Source organism: Cryptomeria japonica, chromosome 7 (genome assembly GCF_030272615.1).
Source record: "Cryptomeria japonica chromosome 7, Sugi_1.0, whole genome shotgun sequence".
Taxonomy (NCBI): Eukaryota; Viridiplantae; Streptophyta; class Pinopsida; order Cupressales; family Cupressaceae; genus Cryptomeria; species Cryptomeria japonica.
Window position 1 is genome coordinate 143,206,961 of NC_081411.1, and position 23,193 is coordinate 143,230,153.

The window sequence follows — 23,193 nt, forward strand, 5'->3', positions numbered from 1 at the left end:
AATCAAAATATTCCAATCTATAATATATTTTACCAACCCCACCATATAATATAATTTTACCTCCCTTTTCAAATTCAACCAATAAGAGAAGAGGGTAGGTAAGATAAATATAAATCATGCTTTTTACAATTGGGTGCGAATGTTTTATTATTTTATTATAAAAATAATTTATACAACCCACTTAATATAAAAGTCAAACTAATAAATAAAACATGAGCCACAATTAAATAAATCAAAGGCTCATAAATGAATTAAAGAACCAAATAAACACTAAACCATAGACAATTAAATAAATAGATAAATAAATGAACAATTAAATACCAATAAAAGGTCAAATCACAAATAAATATAAAAAACCACAACATAAGGTAAACAATAAATATTAAATCATCATTAAAATAAGTAAACATTTAAATATCAAATAATTAAATACCCAAAAAGACAAGAATCCAATAAATTAAATTAAACATTAGATAACCAAATAATCAAATTGTTATTAATCAAAATAATTAAAATAAACATTATAAACTATTTAATCTCGCATCAAAAATCAATCAGTCTCAACATAATAGAACTAACCAATCAATACTAACATTCTCACAACACAAAAAAAATCAAGCTTACTAACTGACATGGCGACTTGCGCCAAGACACTGATGACTCACAGTGAACAACCTAGACCTAGAGTATGTGAGGGGAACTTGTGCCAACTCCGAACCACATGCCATTGGGATTTAAAGACACGCTCAAACTGTGAAAATGAAGAAATTAATTATGTTACTTATTTACAACTCAATAATAAGCATATACAATTTGAAAATTGATTTTGAGTAGGATTAGTAAAACCTTTTCAATCTTCACAATAAAATTCGAGTGTTGAAATTATTTGTTTAAGACAAACCCTAATCTGTAAAATATAGGATACATTTCTTAAAACAATTTATGGCTCATTTTATTAACCTTTTTACTCACCTACACAATGGAACATAAAGATTATAAACGAGAAAAAAATTAGGGGATGATATAGAAATAAAGAAAAATAATCTAGTCTATGTATCAAACAAAATAAAAGTAAAAGGGATAAAGAGAAAGAAGAAAAGGATGTCAAATTGCACAACTCCTACGAGAATATTATTGCAGTAGAGTTGGTGTGCTTACATGGAGGAGCTAAGGGCAAAGGAAATAAAGATCTAATAAAATATTATACAAGTAATGTGGAAGAATTTTTTATGCATGAATATATAATTATCAACATGCACCTATGTACATCATCATGAAGGTTTGAATGTATCATACTAAAAATTATTATTGTAAAGAACATAAAATGAAGCCCGTACTGAAAACAATAGATTGAAAGGTTATCTACAAAAGGTTGCATTAAAATTTGCATACTTTAACTCAATATAATGAGATCATATGTAGGTGCTAGACTATTATTATTTCTTAATAATTGCGTGTAAAATGCTTCCCATTGTTGAATATCAATGAGAGGAGATTGTGAGTTATATTAATAGTCCCTTTGTTGGTTTAATGTTAGATATAGCTGTAAAAGTTAAGCCCTATCTTTTTTGTATTGATATCAAATTCAAGATGTGAGTAGTCCTAATATCAATACCTCTTCTAAGCATAATACTTCTTGTGCGATCATGCCAATATTTATAAATTTAACGATAACCTTTTCCCAAATTTATAGTTATATAAATTACTATCGGTGTAACCATTGCACCTCATTTAGGTGCAAGTGCTAGTTATATAGACTTTTAATGGAAAATTAATTTCCCTTCTAGATTAACTCAGTTTTGTATATAAAAATTTCTCTATATATTTTTTCTAGTCTATTTAAAGTCAACTTATTATTTAATTACAAAATGGTCCAACGTGTGATTTTTCATCCTCTTGGAACTTAGCTTTAATGTATGACGCATGTGATTTTATTTTATATTTCATCGCGCTTCTTTTTTGTTTGACTTGTCAAAGTTGTCTCATTGAGGGAGTGCACTTAAGCAACCCACAACCTACGTCGTCCTGCTAGTTTCATCCATGTACTTCAATAAATTTGTGTCTTCTTTTCAAACTTCAAGGTTGAGATTGTGGTTTTCGATGGTTGCCAAGTTTAACGCTGCCACTTCTTTATTCACACTAAGAGACGGATGCTTGACTTTTCCTTGAGACTAATTAAACTTGCCTCCTTGTTGTGTGAGGCTAATGACCTCGTTGCCCTATAAAAAGGCAGATGTATGTTACCTTGTTCCATGCATTGGAAAGAAGAATACTTGGCAGAATTGATATAGAGGCTATAGTTCTTCCACGCTTCCTTTAGTTGATATATAAAGATAAAATACAAGTACAAAATAATCAATATGACATTGGTAACACAAATGGAGCATGTAAAAACAGAAAAGTATGGCATATAGAACTAGTAAGATCTGCTAAAGCTTACTAGGAGCCATATGAAACACAAGGCATGACATATAGGGCTAGTAAGAGTCATTGCATACTTACTAGGGTTCATGTTACAAACATACAAAGCATGGATTCTAGGTCTTGCTACATGCCAACTGAGATTACAAGACCAACAGGAAATCTTTGATAGGATATCACAAAGTGAGTATTGAAGTAGGAACAAATCACATGGTGTTTTGTCAAAGTGTGCCAACAAGTCTCATGGTGTGTACACAAAGTGAAACACATAACAGTGTGTGTTCCTCCACATTAATGTGATTTTCTATGCCAACTATGAGAAATTGTTTAAAGCTAGTACACATCCAAAGAAAATCACACTAGAGTAGTGAAATGCCCCAAGCATAGGCAAGTCAAAATTGATACTAACATACAAAACACATAAGAGCACATAAGGGATCCATAAATTTGATCTCAAATTGTGAATAAGATAAATGATGTATTTTAATTTCATTATTTTGAATTAAAGTCATCCTCTGAATATAGTGGAACCACAATTACAAATAAGGAAGAGCACATAAGATGAACAAAGGGTCTTTTTGGTACAGTGTCGAAGAGACTAAAAAGTCTCAATACTTTAAATTGTTCCCAGAAGACAACACAAAATCACATTTGGGATACAATAGGTATATGATATATAGAAGAATTAAGATACAAATAGAGGATTGTCACAATAGGATCATTCTCTTTCAATCTTTGTGCCAATGGAGAAACAAGGGTCATCCAACCTGAGAACCTAACAAACAAATGAAATGACAAGCATCACATCATAGGGAATCATATTATATACAAGAAAACACTTGAAAATAAAAAAGTACTATGTGAATGAGCTTATTTATCAATTTGTCTTCCTTCTAATCTTCATCGTCACTATAAATAGATCATAGACAAGATGCTAAAGGATCTACAAATGGTATAGTAAAAGGATTTGTATCTAATCTCAAACATGGACCATCCTCTAATGATGGATTATTGTGTGCATCACTAGTAGCTAAAGTAGGAGCTTTAGAAAACATCAATGACAACTCATTATCATTTTTAACAATTTCAACTATGTTATCTAAATCATCATCTAAATTGACCACTATAAGTGTCTTAATAAGAGGAGAAGAATATCTTGGATTTAAAAAAATCAACTTTTGATGAGGTTGGGTAACCTATAATGATCATCTATAGTAGTAGGTAATAATAAGGAAGGTTGAGGAGGTGGGGCCAAATTAACATTTTATTACTTAGGGGGAGACTCACTTCTTGTTGCAAGCTCATGAGTCTTACCAGAATATCTTCACCGATGTTCTATCGTGCTATAATTTTTTCAATTAAGGTTTGAATATTCTATATGAGGAGGTTGAGTATCGCTCAACATCAATTAATTTCTTCCTTTTCTTTAGGAATACAAGAAAAATGGCAACTTTTAAAAAAAAATTTAGAGATGGGATGTGTTCCTAATGGTTCCAAATGTTTGTCTTTTTGCCTTTTGTAGGATGGCATAGGTGGAATTGTGACATACAAACTAAACACTCTAGGAGTAGGAATTATTTCCAATCCAAAATGTGATTCACTCACTACCTATGAGATACAAAGAATTACTTTTGTATCCATGAGAATTGAAGAATCCTTAGGAGTAGCAAATGTAATGGGTCATAAGGGTAAGATATTTATTTAGGTTTAAACTTATAGTAGGATACGAAATTATTATCTACGCGAGGTTTAATGTGTTGAGCTTGTTGAGACTAAAAGTAGTCACATGTAAAGTTTTCACATCTAGATAGGGGCTAGAAGGAACTATGATATATATTTTACACTTTCCATTCAAATGGAAACCTAAAATACTTACTGAATATGGAAGGGAATTCCTTCATGGATGTGATCCAAGATTGACCCAACTTCACATAAAATTGGTGCAAGTTAGGGATAATCATAAAGGGAACATTTAAGCTTTTAGATTCAGCTTTAACACGAAGGGTTATAGAACCAATGGTAAGACTAGTAAAATCATCATGCATCTTAATTTAGACTCTAGATTCATCAAAATTTTCTTGATATATTTCATGTGTGGAGATATTCCTCTATGATCACATTAGCCATACATACTAAAACAAAATCACCCCACATGTGGGTTTGTCATTAATTATAGTATGAATGTATACTTATTCATTAGATGCATTATTTAATACTAAGGTGATATTGCCTTAATGCTTATGATTATCATGCTCTTTCTCAAGAAAAGGTTGTATCATATTTACTAGATGTGAAACTTGGTTGGATTGGATTTTATTACTTATATAACCATCAATAAGTTCAACAATATTTGTGGAGAGGGAAGGAACATAATTGATAAATATATCTATCATTTGATTGGGTGGTGCAATGGATTTACTCCCTTTATCATTTATGATATTCACCTATATGATATTAGAGTTAATGCGGCAACGGACTTCAATTCCAATATGCATACATCTCCTAGTATCATGTCTAGGAGTATTATGGTATTGATAAAAGGATCATGGGTTAAAAAATGAGGTAAAGGCTTGGACATATCTATAGGATGCATAGGGGGAATCTTAATAAAAAAATTATTTAAAAATTGAGACATATTATAATGTAAGGACTCAAAAAGAAGTTTAAATTTATGATTCTTTGTTATAGAAGATTGGTGAGCTATAATAGGTGTTGCAGCTAGAACTTGAATTTCGATGTTATTAGAGGAATCAATGTTTATCTTAATGGAATTATTGTATTTTTGTTAAAGTCTTGATAAGTCTAAGGATCATGTTCCAAAATTTTAACTAGAGTCATTGATGAAGAACCTTCAAACTGACTAACCAAAATTTGATAGTCGTGAAGTGTTGTGCACAAATGTGTGAATGATGAAAATTTAATTAAAAAAAGTTATATTTATAACATTAGATTGTAAATTAGAAATTAGAATTCTTTGAGCATCATCATTTGGAAGAGAATAAGAAATTTCTGAATACAATTCTTTTATATTTTCCAACAAAATTAGTCACTTTGACTTTCAAACCTTATTAACAATGTACCAAATTACTTAATATAACTTGTGACCAAATGTGTTGGTGAAATTGTGAAAAAATTGATTAATCAATTCTTCAAATTTGTTGATTCAAATTTTAAGAAAAGGCCACAACAATTCCAAGATAGTTTTTATCAAGTATGTTTTATAAGAAGAGCATCCTAAACAAAAAAATTGCTACATAAAGTGGTAAATATCAACATGAGTATTAAAATCACCTTTTCCATTATATTTGTTAAAACATGGTAACTCTATGTGTTGCGATAATTAAAAATGGGCTAATTTTTCAATATGATGAGATATTTTTTTAGGATTGGGTTTGGCTTATGTTGGCCAATTTTTGTTGTATTGAAGACATATTATTGCAAAAATATTTTTATGGTGGCATAAGTAGTTGAGTTGTTTTGTAAAAATTTGGAACGTGATGGTATGTTAAAAAGGATATTATGGTAGGTATATTGAACATTATCGTAAGTGAGAGTGGAGATGGTTCATGACTATTTTGAGAAATAGTAGGGAAATTGGCTGAAAATGACACATAAGTATATTGATCGATAGGGTTAGACCCACTATTAGCATAGATGACATTATGATTTTTGCACAACCATACACATAGTAGAGGATGCATATTTAGGAATAGTGGTTATTGCTATAGGCATGTCCATTAGTACCTCAACTTGATTTTCATGAGCAATATTTCCAAGAAATTCTATACAAAAAGTTGGTAAATATATTTGTCACTCTAGATTTAAAAGAGACTCGTCCAATGGGTAGTGACAAATGTCCCACAATTAGAGAGATCATTATGGAGTAATGATATATTCATATGTTTGAGATGGCTAGCTTCCTCGTATGATAGAGGTATTTATAATTTTTATGTACTTTTGACTTAAGAGTATAAAAAGGAAAAAGACAAAACTAAAAGAGAATAGGTAACAAAAACCTTATTGGTAGACATATGACAACCAAATAAGATTCCATGATATAACAATTACAAAGGGGTTTATCACCAAATATGTTTAGATGTGTAATGCTGAGGAATGAAGGATGACAAATATCAATGTACAAATATATAGAATAGTTGAACATATTCAAACTAGTATACCAAAGTCTACTTGTGTATCATTATATCAATTACACAGATTATCAATTGTTTACACATATATGAAAATATATTTCTAATTTAACATATGAGAAATCAATAATAGTAATAGATTATCACATTTAGAATTCATGAACGAAAATGTATTCTTCATTATCTTCTTGAAATATTACAATTTTAAAACCCTTCCATATGTAATGTAAAATCAAAGTTATAAAAAAATATCTAATTTTTTTCTAGAGTTTCCCCTTTGCAAGAGTCCCCCTTACATTACATAATAGCCTTGTATTAATCAGCTTTAGATGATAACTAATTTGTAACTAACTTGCAACTACCTTATAACTACTTATCAACTACTTTCCTAACCACTTTCAAAATAAAATAGTTTTGAGAATAACTTTCTTGGTTAAGATTTACATCATTTTTGTGAAAACAAAGGCCATTTTCTAACTTTTAGTTTGAATAAGTGACACAAGTCACTTTGCAAAAGACAACTTGAAACCTATAACTTTTGAATTAGGATAATGTTGAGGGACTTATTCATTTTTGTTTGTTTTATTTGTCCATGTAACTATCTCACCATCAACCTATTATCATTCTTTTGTATTTCCTTCTTTGTTCCTTTCATTGGTATCTTTTTTTATTTATATAGTGCCATTTATTGTGGCATTCATTTGATCACAACCACTATTCTCTAACACCCTTCATTTCTATTAGAACTATGTTAGAAATAGTCCACAATGTAACTTTGGCTCTAGCTTTAAGAAGTGTTATACATTAAATCTCGATCATCTTATAAAATCAAGTTTACATTCTCATGTAGCATATCTGAAAGATTAGAGGATAATCTTATGGTGTAGATTCACAATTCAATACATATGCATACATAATATTTGGACATTAATATAAGAGATATCTCAAAAAAAAAATTAAAACATCTCTCTTCAAAATATGTTAAAAAGGACAACATCGCCATATGACAGGTGATAACAGTAAGTTTGTGAGTTTGGAAAAGTATGAAGGTGGCATTGTGAAGTTTGGTTATAATAAATCTGGTATAATCAGCAGTGGAGTATCTATTTCTTTTGATAGTAAGCATAATACTAATGATGTATTGCATGTAGAAGGTCTAAAACATAATCTTTGAAGTGTTGGATAGATGGTTGACAAGGGGTATGATCTTCAATTAAAGAATGGCAAGTGTACAATATTGGGGAGTACCAGAATTGAGATTGCATCAAGTACAAAGATTAAAGGTAATATCTTTCATTTGAATAATGCTAGTAAAAGATGTTTGATTTCTCTGGTTGATGAAAGTTAGTTGTGGCATAGAAGAATGTGTCATGTGAATTTAGATAACATGGTTAATTTAATTTCTACTCAGGTTTTGAGAGATCTTCCTTAGTTGATAAAACTTGGTAATGTTATGTGGAAGGAATTTCAGTTAGGGAAGCAAACTAGAGTTACTTTTAGGAGTAATGATCATTGTTCAAGTGGATTATTGGATCTTGTGCATATTGATCTATGTGGTCCTTCGAGAGTCATAAGTTTGCAAGGAAATAGATATTTCACATTTCTAATTAATAATTATTCTAGGATGATGTGGGTAACTTTCTTGAGGGAGGAGTTTGAGGCTAGAAGAAAAATTCAAGCTTTTCAAGGCTATGGTTGAGGCAAAGACAAGTTTAAAGCGAAAGTGTTTGAGATTTGACAAACATGGTGAACTCACTTCTGGTGAGTTTAATGCATTTTGTAAAGAACATGCGGTAAAAATATAGTTGTCTGCTTCAAGAACCCCTAAAAAAAATGGAGTTGTGGAAAGGAAAAACATAACCATTTAAGAAACTAGCAGGACAATGACATTGGAAGGAAATGTTCTGCATGTCTATTGGAGAGAAGATATGAGTATTGCTATTAACACTCTTAACTAGGTGCATATCAAAGGTGATACCAGTAAGAATCCTTATGAATTATGGTTTAGTCATGCTCCTACTATTAAATATTTTAGAATTTTTAGAAAGTAAATGCTATATCAAGAATGATGAAGATCTAGGAAAGTTTGATGCTAGATGTGATGAAGGAATATTTCTTGGTTATTCTACTAAAAGAAAGGCATATCGGTGTTATAATAAGAGATCGAGGAAAATAGTTGAGAGTGAAAATGTCGGGGTTGATGAAAGAAATGAGAGACAATCTAGATCTTGTAGATATGATTTAGATGATCAGAATGATAGTACAAACAATGGGAAGTAACCTCAAACCTAGAATCAAGTTCATATCATTTCAGTGGATGTAGTGCCTGAAGGAGAAGAAACTAGTGCAAGTGTTGAAGAAAAAACAAAGGAGTCTAAAATTCAAGAAAATCCTAAGACTCCTAGGTATGTAAGGTTGAATCATTCTGAAAATCAGATCGTAGGAGATAAAAATAAAGGTGCTCAAAAAAGAAGAATAATTGTTGTAGATCAAGTTGAGTATTGTTTGATTTCAAAGATTGAACCTAAGGATGTGAATGAAACATGAAAATATGAACATTGGGTAAAAGAAATGGAAGAATAATTGATGCAAATTTAAAAGAATAATACATGGATTCTTGTTCACAGACCTAAGGAAAAAATGTAATTGAAACTAAATGGAACTTCCAAAACAAATTGATTGAGCAATGTGAAATTGTTAGAAACAAAGCAAGACTTGTTTGTAAAGGATACTCTCTGATGGTATGATGAAAGAATAAAAATTCAATCAACTACTAAGAGGGGAGGGTGAATTAGTAGATATAAAAACTAATACTAACTTCACCAATCTCAAAATCAATCTCTCAATGTACACTTAGAACTATCAATGTAATATCACTATCAAGATAAAAACTCTCAAGATAAACCGGTTGACTATTACAACAAATTAATAGTAAACAACTTCAAACTCATAAACGTCCAAATTCTTTTTCATATGTCAGTAAAACCTCAATTCGCAATTCTTCCAGTTATCATGACCTATCAAAAACCAATAACCAAAAAACCTAGCCTCAATCTTAGCCAATCAAAATATTCCCAATCTATAATATATTTTACCAACCGCACCATATAATATAATTTATCTCCCTTTTCAAATTCAACCAATAAGAGAAGAGGGTAGATAAGATAAATATAAATCACGCTTTTTACAGTTGGGTGCGAATGTTTTATTATTTTATTATAAAAAGAATTTATACAACCCGCTTAATATAAAAGTCAAACTAATAAATAAAACATGAGCTACAATTAAATAAATCAAAGGCTCATAAATGAATTAAAGAACCAAATAAACATTAAACCATAAACAATTAAATAAATAAATAAATAAATAAATAAATGAACAATTAAATACCAATAAAAGGTCAAATCACAAATAAATATAAAAAACCACAACATAAGGTAAACAATAAATATTAAATAAATATTAAATCATCATTAAAATAAGTAAACATTTAAATATCAAATAATTAAATACCCAAAAAGGCAAGAATCCAACAAATTAAATTAAACATTAGATAACCAAATAATCAAATCGCTATTAATCAAAATAATTAAAATAAACATTATTAACTATTTAATCTCACATCAAAAATCAATCAATCTCAACATAATAGAACTAACCAACCAATACTAACATTCTCACAACACAAAGAAATCAAGCTTACTAACTAACATGGCGACTTGCGCCAAGATGCTGATGACTCACAGTAAACAACATAGACCTAGAGTATGCGAGTGGAACTTGTGCCAACTCCGAACCATGTGCCATTAGGATTTAAAGACATGCTCAAACATGTGGAGCCAGGTGGAATCGGTGTTTGGTACCTACAAATGTTGCATCCACATAGAAACGATACGACATATATATATATATATATATATTTATATATATATATATATATATTTATATATATATATATAGACAAGGGTTAGAGAATCACAATGACACATCCTGCTCGCAATGAGTGATGTGACATTGTCTCTATCCTGAAGACAGTCATACAACAATCAAACACACCATAAGATCAACTCATCATAGATAATCATTAAATATAGTGAGTACATAAAAACATCATCAAGTGCATGATTAGTAGTATAATTCATGATTATAGTACAACATGTAAAACCCATCAACATGTATGCTCATCAAATCAGATGATCAATATAATCTTTCGATAATATATCACATAATAAGTATATAGTGTCTAATAAATCACACGATCAATAATGATAGTATCAACATCATATAAATCATCTAAAATAGTCTATGCCCAATAATGTCTATCATGCATGAATTAAAAATCAACTTTACTCAAAACAAGTCAAGTCAAGGTTGGGCACTACAATTATTCTAGGTTGTATAGCCTCCATCATACATTCATCTTTATTGACCATAAAACAAATTGTGTTCTTATACTTCTCTATTATAGATTTGGGGATTTAGGGACCTATTCTTCATTTCCTCTTGAAATGTCTTGAAAAATACCAAAAAAATTTCTTTACTTAAATTGTCCCCTTGCTTATCCAAAATTTGTGTGATTTGTGTTGCTACCAGCCGGTCCAAAGCCCACTGAATCTTGCCAAAACCGGGAACAGTGCCCAAAAATTAAAATACCAAATAGATAATGAAGTGGCCATACCAGAAGGTATTCTTCTTGTCTTTCTTGATCTTCAGTAGGTTCATCATGAGTTATTTCAACATTACACTGCATAGATCATAATGGGCATCGTCCTTAACCATATGATGTGTCATCAAAGTTGTGTTACCAGAAACAGAGTTTAACTGGTTTAACTAGTAAACCTTATATACAATAATCATTGCTACAAACTTTACATCTATATCTTTGACATCATATACTCTTAAATAATGTCCATCAAAAGTTGCACTAGTAAGTTAGTTGAGCTCTATGTCAGATAACTTACACCTTGTGCCCAGAGCGCCTTTGATTTTGTGCAAACAAATGACTTTTTTTATGACTTCCTTCGTAATCTTGTATGACTAGTCCAACCAGATGAACTCTCTATGAATGCGGCTCAAATCATAACGCACTCGTTTTGCCTCAACAAAAGTTGGAAAATCCATTAATTGAGTAAAACCCGTTCTTTGCAGGTCTCAAAATTTTAATTTGAGCTAGTTGTTAGAAATTAGGTTTTGGGTGAAAATGTAGTACAACTCATAACCTCCAAGTTATTCGATGTCATTTTGGATATAAGACCTAATATTCCCAGTATGAATAAGTCCATGATAGACTTTTAAAAATGCACCTAATGGCTCATCCAAAAGAGATTTGTATGGATGCTTCTTGAAAATGGGATGACGGTGGTTCTTAATCTCACCCACCAAAGGGGTATCGATACTAGATGAAGATGAAACCATTATAACCAAACACAAAACTAGGGTTTTTGTAACACCAAAATACTTTGAAAACCTATCAAGAGATCGAATTGCCTTCAAAGAAAGTGCTCACTGAAATCGCCTTTGAACTTTTAAGTGCTCTGGAAATTCACTCGTTTGAATGCTTGTTCATTGTGTGAATAAAATAACTTAACCTTTTCCCTTTTATCACTGTTAACCCTACTTTTTCATTGTCATAAATGTTGTTAGTTATGCTTGACCGGTGCACATCTGAAATATCCTAAGTACCCATCTGCAATCAAAAATTTCTAATTACAGACCTAATCTGGGGTATTTACATGATCTTCAATAATTTTTATACCCTCAAGGCTGATTGCCTTAGTTACCAGTTGTATCTGCTACCGGTGTAGGACTTGATGACTTGACCAAATGTTTTTCGTATAGTACATCAGATCTTCTTACCCATCTCATCTCATGTTTCTTCTTGATGTCTTCCACTTTTTTATTGCCCTTCTCATCTGCATTTCCATTAGTTGTTAGAGGGTTCTTATTTCTGCAATATTTGGCAATATGCCCAATCTTGTTGCATGGGTAACAAACAATACTATTTTTCAAAATTGCCTTGTTAACCCCTTGATTTCCTTGATTTCCTTTTCATATGCATTGGTTAGCCATATGTCCAAATCTACTAAATGCATGACATCTTACATTTCCAAGACTGGTGAATGATGCATTGTTCTGATTATTCCTATTTCTGCACTGACTTGCGATATGCCTATATTTATTGCAAATAAAACATGTACCATTGAATTTGTGAGCATTAGCTTGTCTTACTAGTAATCATTGGTTCTAGTTGTCATGTTTATGCTTTTGTCCAGATGATTGATCTTGTTGTACAATATCGAAGCTTTCTCCTTTTTCATAACCAAGACCTCTTTTGTCATTAGGATCTCCTTGATTCTTCAACAGTTCATCAAGTTTGGTAAAGGTGGCTTGAAATTTGTACTTATACTCATTTGTAGTAACCAATTCATTCCTCTTGATTATAATCTATCTTTCAAGTTCCTATTCATTGTTCCGAGATTGGACCAATTCAAGTTTCAACATATCATTCTCATGAGTCAGTTTGTTGCATTCCTAAGATCTATCTGTCAATTCTTGAGCTAGGTTTTCTTCATTTTTCTTTTTGTCCTCAATATCCTTGCACATTCTCATGGTTAGGGCTTGCATCTCATTCTTTAAGATAGTATTCTCCTAAGTTTCTAACAATGATCCTTCATTGCATCTTCCTCACTGTTTTACTGATTTTACAATTGATCACAAAGTTCCTTTCTCTTGGCCTTAACAACTGAAAGCTTTTCTTGCCATGAAATGATGTGTTCTCTGGATTGCTTCAATTTAATTTTCAGTTTACTATTCTCCATCTTCTCATTATCAAGATCCTCAAGAGAAAGTCTAAGTTGCTGCTACAGACCGATTTCCATTGATTCCAAATTCTAGATCTTCCTCAAGTGGTTAAACTTCTTCTAAGGATCCAATCTCTAATACCAATTATTGGAATCCAAGAACAATGAGAGGGGGGATGAATCAATGTTCTACCAATAATGTTAATTTTGAACTTATTACTTATCAACTGGTTAATAGTAAATAAAATTAAAGTGCATATACCAAATAACACATAGAAAGGCAACACCATAACATCAAGATTTATATGTATAAAACCCTGCAAAGGGAAAAACCATAGTGGTGTCGATACCCACAATATCTATATACTTGATGGAGATATACAAATATTACATGAGAGGGTTTGCACATGCAAAGAGGCCAATTGCCTAGAGTTCATTGTCCAAACAAAAAATGAGAAGTCTCATTGACTTATAAAATATTACAAAGTGTTTATAAATGAAAATGAACTTATAAATTGCATCTGGCCATGATGGATAAGTTCCAATGAATGCTCTGATATCCTTCTCTTTATATCGGTTCATTGATTCTCTATTCTGCTACCAGTTATGTTGTGCAAGTGAAACTGCACATAGATGCTTCTAATTGCTGATCAAAATGCATACCAATACTCATTGAAATATTCACATTCCAAGACATATCTAATCTATCACTAAAATTCTCTTCTTAAATATCATTCTAACTTTACTATGTCAGCTTCAATGATAAATATAAACATCTTGGTTGTCAGAACATAATGACATCCAAACATAATCCTAATGACCATGTCGGCCATCACACGTTACCACAAAATCCATGAAAGCGATAATTGTTGGAAATATAGAGGAATTGACTATGTGTTGCATTGATGTTTATCATTGATGTCAACACTAGCCTATTTGGTTGTCTACTAGGTTCTAGTAGAATGGTTGGATTATGATGATGATCAGGATATTGGTCTCTCATATGTTTTAATTGGTCTGGTTCAATCATTCATGAGGTTCAAATGTGTATCTCATTAAGTTGGTTCAAGATTTGGTGTTCCGACAACTATTATATGTTCTAGTAAGCCTTTTGGTTACCGATTAGGGTTTTACCAATAGATCCTTGTTAAAATTTTTTTGATGGATTTGATAAGTGGTTTTGGGGGAGCTTCTAGAAGGTTCTTAGGATGCCAATGGTTATCATATTCATATTCAAGTTAATTGGTGGTATTGAATTTGGCTTATGGTGACCTATTTTAGGCCCAGTGCTATTCTATTAGGTTATGGACCAGTTTGTGCAATGTGCTGGTGGATAGTCCTAATGCGTTACTGGTTGGATTTGTTGATTGGATAATGTTGTTTCAGCCTTAGGACAACTTGGGTTGTCATTGGTTTGTGAGATTTAAGTAATGGATTTATTGTATTGTCTTTTAGGTGGCCAACCTAATTGTTTAGGTCTCAGGTTTGTATAAATATTATATAAGATCTCTTTTTAGATCATGGTCTTGGATGGCTATGGGTTTATCTGTGTGCAAATAAGGTTCTAATCATATGCAAAGGATTTGGTCGATCATAGGTGATTGAATTGGGTTTGTGTAAGAGGTTTACAACCTCTGGTATTGAGCTTAACCAGAACTATACTCAGGCATAGCATACATTATTATTGCAGTTCAATCTTCTTTCCAGATTGTAGTTCAAAAATTTCTTGTAGTCAGTGAGGCTCCTTAGTGGTGAGAAGTGTGCTCTAGGCAGTGTGCCTTCCTGCATGTGTAGGCCCCTTATTATAATCACATACTTATTGCAGAAGTATCATCCGACTGTGGGTAGGGTTTCCCACCATTGTTTCTCCCTTTACCGGGTTTGTCATGTACAAATATTGGTGTTATGTGTTGTGGATGCATGGTATTTGGTTTATGATTTATTTTTATGCTTAATTGATATATTTGCTATTATAGTATTTATTTTATGCATTTTGGTAAAAAGTTATAAGTGCTTAAAGTTTCATAATCTATTGACAACTGATTCACCCCCCCTTTTGAGTTGTCCATTGGTTATCCTAACAATTGGTATCAGAGCTTGGTTCTCTCTATAGAAGACTAACTGCTTGAGGAAGATCCTATGGTGAATAATCATTCAACTTCAACTATTTACCAGAAGGAAAACCTTAGGCTTAAAGGAAAAAATTATAGAGTATGGAGGCTTCAGATGGAAAAACATCTAAGATGTCTTGGCAAAGAGATTTGGGAGATCAATGAGAAAGGCTATACTCATTATGATCTAGCATCTATAAAACCTCCATTGGAAGACTTGGATAAGAACATTCAAAATGACTGCAGAGCTAGAGAAGCCCTTCTGAGAGCCCTTTGAGATCAGAAAATAATGTAATTAATAGACAAATCATCTGCAAAAGCTATATGAGATAAGTTGGAGACTCTAAATGAAGGTGACCCTGTTGTTAAAATTGCTAAACTTGATGGTTATCGAGGGAGATATGAGATCTTGAGAATGGAGGAAGATGAAAGAGTTGCTTCCTTTATGAAAAGAGTCAATGAAACTATCTTGGGAATTCAATGATGTGGTGGATCTCTGAGCGAAGATGAAATTGTTTCTAAAGTATTGAGAGTTTTTCCACCGGCATACAAAACAAAGGCTACTACAATTAATGAGCTAAGAACAATTTCTAACACTTCTATCAACAAGGACATTTTGGTTGGAAAGTTATCTTCTTTTGAACTTGAAGAAATTGGTCCTCAAGGAAATGCAAAGAGAGATTCTACATTCAAGTCATCTACATCATCAACCAGCAAGCAAGATTGGAAAGCACTATATGCAAAGGAAATAGAGGATATGATGAACTGACAAAAAATTTATCTAGTGGATCTGGCAATGGAAAGGAATGGGTATTCTTAGCTATCAAGGAAGATGCTTCAGAATCTATCATTCAAAATAAAGAGAAGGCCCTTGTTGCTAAAGTTGAAGAAAAGAATGAATGGGTGATGATAGTGAATGTTCACATCATATGACTAGAGATAAAATAAAGTTTATATCTTTGCAATAATTTGATGGAGGTCTAGTCAAATTTTGAGATGACAAAGCATGCATTATCAGAGGAAGAGGAAATATATCATTAGATGGTAAGAATAACACTCATAATGTTTATTACGTAGAAGGATTAATGCATAATCTTATGAGTGTAGGACAACTGGCAGATAAGGGATTTGAATTACAGTTCAAGGATGGAAAATGCAAAATAATCAACAAATCTGGATTGGAGATTGCAACCGGTACTCAGACTAAAGGTAAGATCTTTCATTTGAACTCTGGTGAGAAGACATATTTGATTGCACATATTGATGAGAGTTGGCTATGGCATAAGAGGTTGTTGCATGTGAATTTTTATTGCATTGTAAATATCAGTTTAGCTAAAGGAGGTAGAGATATACCTAAGATTGTGAAACCTTATAATCTGGTATGTAAGGAATGTGAAATGGGTAAGCAAGTTAGAACTTCTTTTAAGACCATACAAGAAAAATATAATGATATTCTTGATCTTATTCATATTGATTTGTGTGGTCCTTCTAGAATAATAATCTTTCAAGGTGATAGATATTTCATGCTAATCATTGATGATTATTCTAGAATGATGTGGGTTACTTTTTTAAGGGAGAAATCTAAAGCCTTTGAAAAGTTCAATATCTTTAAAGCTATGGTTGAGACAGAGACAAGATTGAAGATCAAATGCTTAAAATCATATCAGTATGGTGAATTCATATCTAGTGAATTTAATAGTTATTGTGAGAAACATGGCATAAGGAGACAATTGTCTGCACCCCAGACACCTTAGCAGAATGGTGTTGTGGAAAGAAAGAACAAAACCATCTTGCACACAACTAGAAATATGATGATGGAAGCCAATTTTCCTCATATCTATTGGAGAGAAGCTATGAGGACAATGGTATACACATTCAATAGAGTTCACATCAAAGGATATAACGATAAGACACCTTATGAGTTATGGTTTGGTCATACACGAGCAGTTAAGTACTTCAGAATCTTTGGTAGTAAATGCTATATCCAAAGAGATGATTCCATTGGAAAGTTTGATCCTAGATGTGATGAAGGGATATTTCTTGGTTATTCAAATTAAAGAAAAGCCTATAGATATTATAACCAAATATTACAAAAAATTGTGGAGAGTGATAATATCAAGGTGGATGAGAAGTACAAAGGTCAAATCAGAACTTATAAGAGAGAACCGGAAGTGGAAATAATCATAAGTGATCCAGTAGTGCCTGCATAGGAATATAATGTTGAACCAATTACCTCAGGAGTATTAGAAAATTCAATAGTAATTGAAAATCAGAGCAGAGAAATAGAAAGTCAAAAGACTCCCACATATGTAAGGTTGAATCATTCAAAAGATCAAGTCATTGGAGACGAGCAAATGAGAGATGACAAGAAGAATGTTGGTAGCTAAAGAGGTATGCTTAATTTCTCAGATTGAACTAACATCAGTAGCTGAGGCATGTAAGGATAAATGTTAAATGAAATCAATTGAAGATAAATTGGATCTGATAAAAAAGAACAACACATGGACTTTAGTTCCTCGACCTAAAAATAGGAATGTTATTTGAACTAAATGGGTTTTTTAGGAGTAAATTGAATGAAGATGGAAAATTTGTGAGGAACAACACTAGATTGGTCTGTAAAACATATTCTCAAAAGGTAGTAATTGATTATGATGAAACTTTTTCTCTGATACCAAGGATTGAATTTGTAAGATTATTTCTTGCTTATGTTGCCCTTAAGAAATACAAGGTTTATCAGATGGATGTTAACTGTGCATTTATAAATGAAGATCTTTAAGAGAAACTCTATATTGAGTAGCCTGATGGATTTTCACTTTCAAATGACAAAAAAATGGTTTACAGATTGAGGAAAGCTTTATATGGATTGAAGCAAGCCCCTAGAGCTTGGTATGCCAGATTGGACAAATATCTTTTGAATCTTGGTTTCACTAAAGATAATGTTGATATTAACTTGTATTATAAGATAACTAATGAAGGCATATTGATTGTTGAGGTCTTTGTTGATGATCTCATTTTTGAAAGTGAAGAGAAGTTATGTATGGAATTCTCTGGCAATATGAAGATTGAATTTGAGATGTCTATGATTGTAGAAATGACATTTTTCTTAGGTTTGCAGATTACTCAGATTGATGAAGGTATCTTCATCTATCAAACTAAGTATACTAGAGAGCTATTGAATAAATTTGGTATGAAAAATTCTAAACTGGTTGGTACTCCTATGGTTACAAGTGAGAAATTGACAAAGAAAGATGTATCAACTCTGGTAAATCCTATAAGGTACAAATCTATGATTGGAGGTTTTCTATATTTGACTCAGAGTAGACTAGATATAATGAATGAAGTTTGTATTATATCAGGATATCAGATTGATCCAAGAGAGAATCATGAGAGTGCAGGGAAAAGGATTTTTAGACATTTACAAGGAACAACTAAATATGGTTTATGGTATCCTAAAGATGAAGACGTTACACTATGTGCATATACATATGCAGATTAGGATGGAGATATAGATGACCAAAAAAATACATCTGATGCAGCTTTCTTTCTTGGAAAGAAACTTGTATCATGGATTAGCAAGAAATAGTCATACACTTCTTTATCTATTGTTGAAGCTGAGTATGTTGTTGCTGCTACTAACTATACACAAATTCTATGGATGAAGAAAATGTTGAAAGATATAAGAATAGACTGTGATGAACCAGTAGTTATTCACTGTGATAACTCTACTTCTATTGACAGATCAAAGAATCTAGTAATTCATTCAAAGACAAACCACATATCAATCAAGTATAAATTTTTAAAGGAAAAGGTAGAAGCAAATGAAATCGGATTGGTTTATGTGAACATTAAAGAGAAAATTGTAGACATCTTCACTAAACCTTTTCCTAGGGAATCATTTGAGTACTTTAGAGATAGATTGAGGGTCTTTGCCCCTCCGATAAAGACTTAAGTGATGTTGATTGGAATCAGTCCAGTATGCATTATCAAAATTATTATTCATTTCAGACTGATGAGATGGTGCTACTACTCAGGGGGAGTAGTCAGCTTTGTGGTTTAGAGGATCTATGGTTTTTCTTTGATGTTTATGTCAGATTCCTAGCATTGATGTCAAAGGAGGAGAGATATACATGTGAAAAATAGAGCTAAACAAAGATATTAGTCAAAGGGGGAGTTTGGTTTAGGATGATTAATTGGTTCAGAGCTTCATTAATATATCATTTGTTAGATGTCTTCCATTGGGAGAGATTTGTTTGGTATTTCTTGGCACTGGGATGTTTTTCACATCTATTATTTCCAACAATGAAAAAGGGGGAAATTGTTGGCAATATGGAGGAATTGATTATGTGTTTAATTGATGTCTACACTAGTTTATTTGGCTGTATATCGGGTTTTAGTAGAATGGTTGGATTATGATAATGATTAGAAGATTGGTCTCCAATATGTTCTGATTGGTTTGGTATGCTCATTCATGTGGTTCAGATATGTATCTCATTCATTTGGTTTGCGATTTGGTGATCTGGAAGCTATCATATGTTCTAGTAAGCCTTTTGGTTACCGGTAAAGGTCTTACTAGTAGAAACTTGTTGAAAATATTTTAATGGATTTGATAAATGGTGTTGGTGGCAATTCTAGAAGGTTCTCAGAATGCTGATGGTTATCCTGTATATGTTCCAATTGACTAGTGGTATTGCATTTGGCTTATGGTTACCTATTTTAGGTCTGGTGTTATTCTATTAGGTTATGGACCGGTTTGTGTAACGTGTTGGTGGATGGTCCTGACACGTTACCAGTTGGATTTAGTGATTGGATAATATTGTTTCAGCCTTAGGCTGACTTGGGTTATCATTGGTTTGGGGGTTTTATATAATGAATTTATTGTATTATCTTTTAGGTGGTCGACCTAATTGTTTAGGTCTTGGGTGTTGGTATTGTGTTGTCATTGATGTCAACCGGTATGGGATGACCACTGGTAGATGAGATGTATGTGCAACACTGAGATGAAGGAGTACAGTTTGTGATAGCTTGGATATCACCTTGTGTTGCTGAACACCAGTAAAGGTAAAAAAGATGCTCACAGAAGTCATCAATACACAAGTTAGCACCGACTTGTGTGAAGAGATGGAGAAGTGGTTTGACCAGTTGCTTGTGATGAAGAGGGAGAATGTTATCCGAATCACACCAACACTGGAAGAGAAGAATGAACTGGTATGCTAAGAGGTTGTAGAACAACAAGACTCCCATTGGGTGAAGAAGCAGTCATCATGTGAAGCATTGACTGATAGTAAATGTGCTCACATCAAATCACATGAAGAACAATGCAGGATGTAGAAGACAAAGCATTATCTCATCTAGCAAGTGGTGCTTATCTCCTATTATGCATTGAGTGCATCTTAGTTCAGTGAGATAAGAATGAAGAGGTATGTGGAGATGCTAGTATAGAGGGAGTATGAAGTGTTTTTTCATCTTGACAAACTAGTTGAGATATGGTCAAAGCTATCAGCGAAAAGGAAAGGTTGAGTAGATACAAACAGAGGAATCTGACCTATCTGCAAAGAAGATGGAGGCTTGAGTAAGAATGATGACATGGTGCCATCAAGAGTGGTAACCAGTATGTAAGTCTACCGGTTATATAAAGCAAGGTGCAGATGTACAAGACCTCTTTGTTGTGGGAATGAGCATACTTAGGACTTATCAGCCTGGAGATCGGTTTGAGTGTCCATCGGCTGTTCAAGTCAAGAGTAGCTATGACAAGGTAACCAGTAGAATGGTTGAGACTGAAAGGGTTAGCAAACCAGCCAAAGTAAGGAACCAGTAGGGTGGTTGGTCAGTGATCCTACTTGCACATGAATTGAAGTTCCAAGCTAGCAGATAGTTGACTTGGAGTCAACATGGAAAACCCGTGATTGGATAAAGATAGAATGTACGATGATAAGGTTGTTGCAGGGTGGGTCAACTTTAATGAAAGACCCCACAAATCACAGACTTGTTGTAGAGCGATTCCATGGGTTTGGGGCTCGAGGTCTCAAAGACAACTACAAGCCAGCTAAGAGATATTGAGAAGATTGAAGAAATGAAGGAAACAACCTGATAGATCTTTCATGACTAACTGAAGGATTTGTCGTGAGGGTAAAAAGCAATTCACCAGGATTGAAGGGCATGATCAAGGAGATGTGACTATGGCGAAGATATGCATTCAGATGTTAGAAAGATCAGATCATGTAAGATCTGATTGGATTTGGTTTTCCTCGAGGAGATTGAGGAAACCCTAACCACCTGGATTTTGAATTGGTGCTTGGCGGGAAATCTAGGTTGTAAGTAAAAATACATAAGAGATTGTTAGCTACTGCTAAAGAAGAAAATATTATATTGTTACGAAGGGGAAGACTTCTGCAAGTAACAACAAGATCAACTATGTGTTTAATGAGCATCTAAGAAGAGAGTAACAGTGAACCTGGTTGAAGCCTTCAACTGGTTGGAGAAAAGAACCAGTAGTTCTTACACCAACAAAGTGTGATACCGGTGATGTGTTGTAGATCCAGCATAGAAGCAGCAGGTGCAAAGGAGGAAGAAGAGTGAATCGGTAAATGAGAGAAGATACTTCACCGATAGAGTAAGATATTTGATAAGGTTGCAAGATTCACTTGTAACATGATAAAAACTTATGCAGTTGAAGTTTTCTTTGTGAACACTGAGTTGTAGCTCGGTCGAGGGGTTGGTGCTCCTTTGGGTTGTAGCCCATAAATCTAATAGGGGTTGTAGCTCCTTGGGTTGGTGCGCTAAAGTCAGGGGTTGGTGCTCCTTGGGTTGGTGCCCTAAACTTTGTAACTGTGTTTTATTGTGAGGTTGGATTGGAGCAGTAGTCTCCAGCAACATTTCTCACCAAGGTTTTTACCATATTGGGTTTTCCTCATATATACTAGTGTTATGTGATGTCTCCTTGTGTGTGTGTGTGTATTTGAGTTAGTCTGATTTTTAACTGATAAGTCTGCATTGTGCTTAATTCACAAACCGGTGTTGTTGACAAAGGAAAGTCAAAAAGAAATTTTTTGAGAACCACTAAATCAGCCCCTCCCCCTCTTAGTGGTGCATTGTGTGTAACAATTGGTATCAGAGCTTAGGTTCACAGTTAGAAGAGTGTTCTCCAACTTGGGTAGATTCTGGCTTAAGGACACAATGGTTTATTTAGTATCTATCTTTGCCCCAGTATTTGATGGTTCAAATTTTTCTATCTGGAGTTGTAGAGTTGAAGTTTTCTTATCCTATTTAGGGTTTGATGTGTGGATGTCAGTAGTTGATGGTCTCCCTAGAAAGGTTAGTTTTCCTACTGGATGTGTAGAAGAAAGAAGAAACCTCTACAATGAAGAAGCCATGAAGGCTATTCTCAGTGGACTCACCGATGATGTCTCTTCACAGGTGGACAGGTGTAAAACATCAAAGATCTTATGGGAAATATTGAAGAAGCTCTATGGAAATGAACCCTCAATAGTAGATCCTACATTTGAAGGAAATATGAGAAATACATCTCATATTTATCTGGCTAAGGAAGATAGATCTTCCAGTAGCCACCACAGTGAAGATGAAGGAGAGCAGCGTCTTGTGGCCCAAGAATCTGAAAGTGGTTGGGCAATCAGCTCTCCTCAACAAGATGTGTTGAGCAGTGATGATGATGAAGAGGAAGACATGGCAGATAGATCTTTCTATCAAGATCCTTCT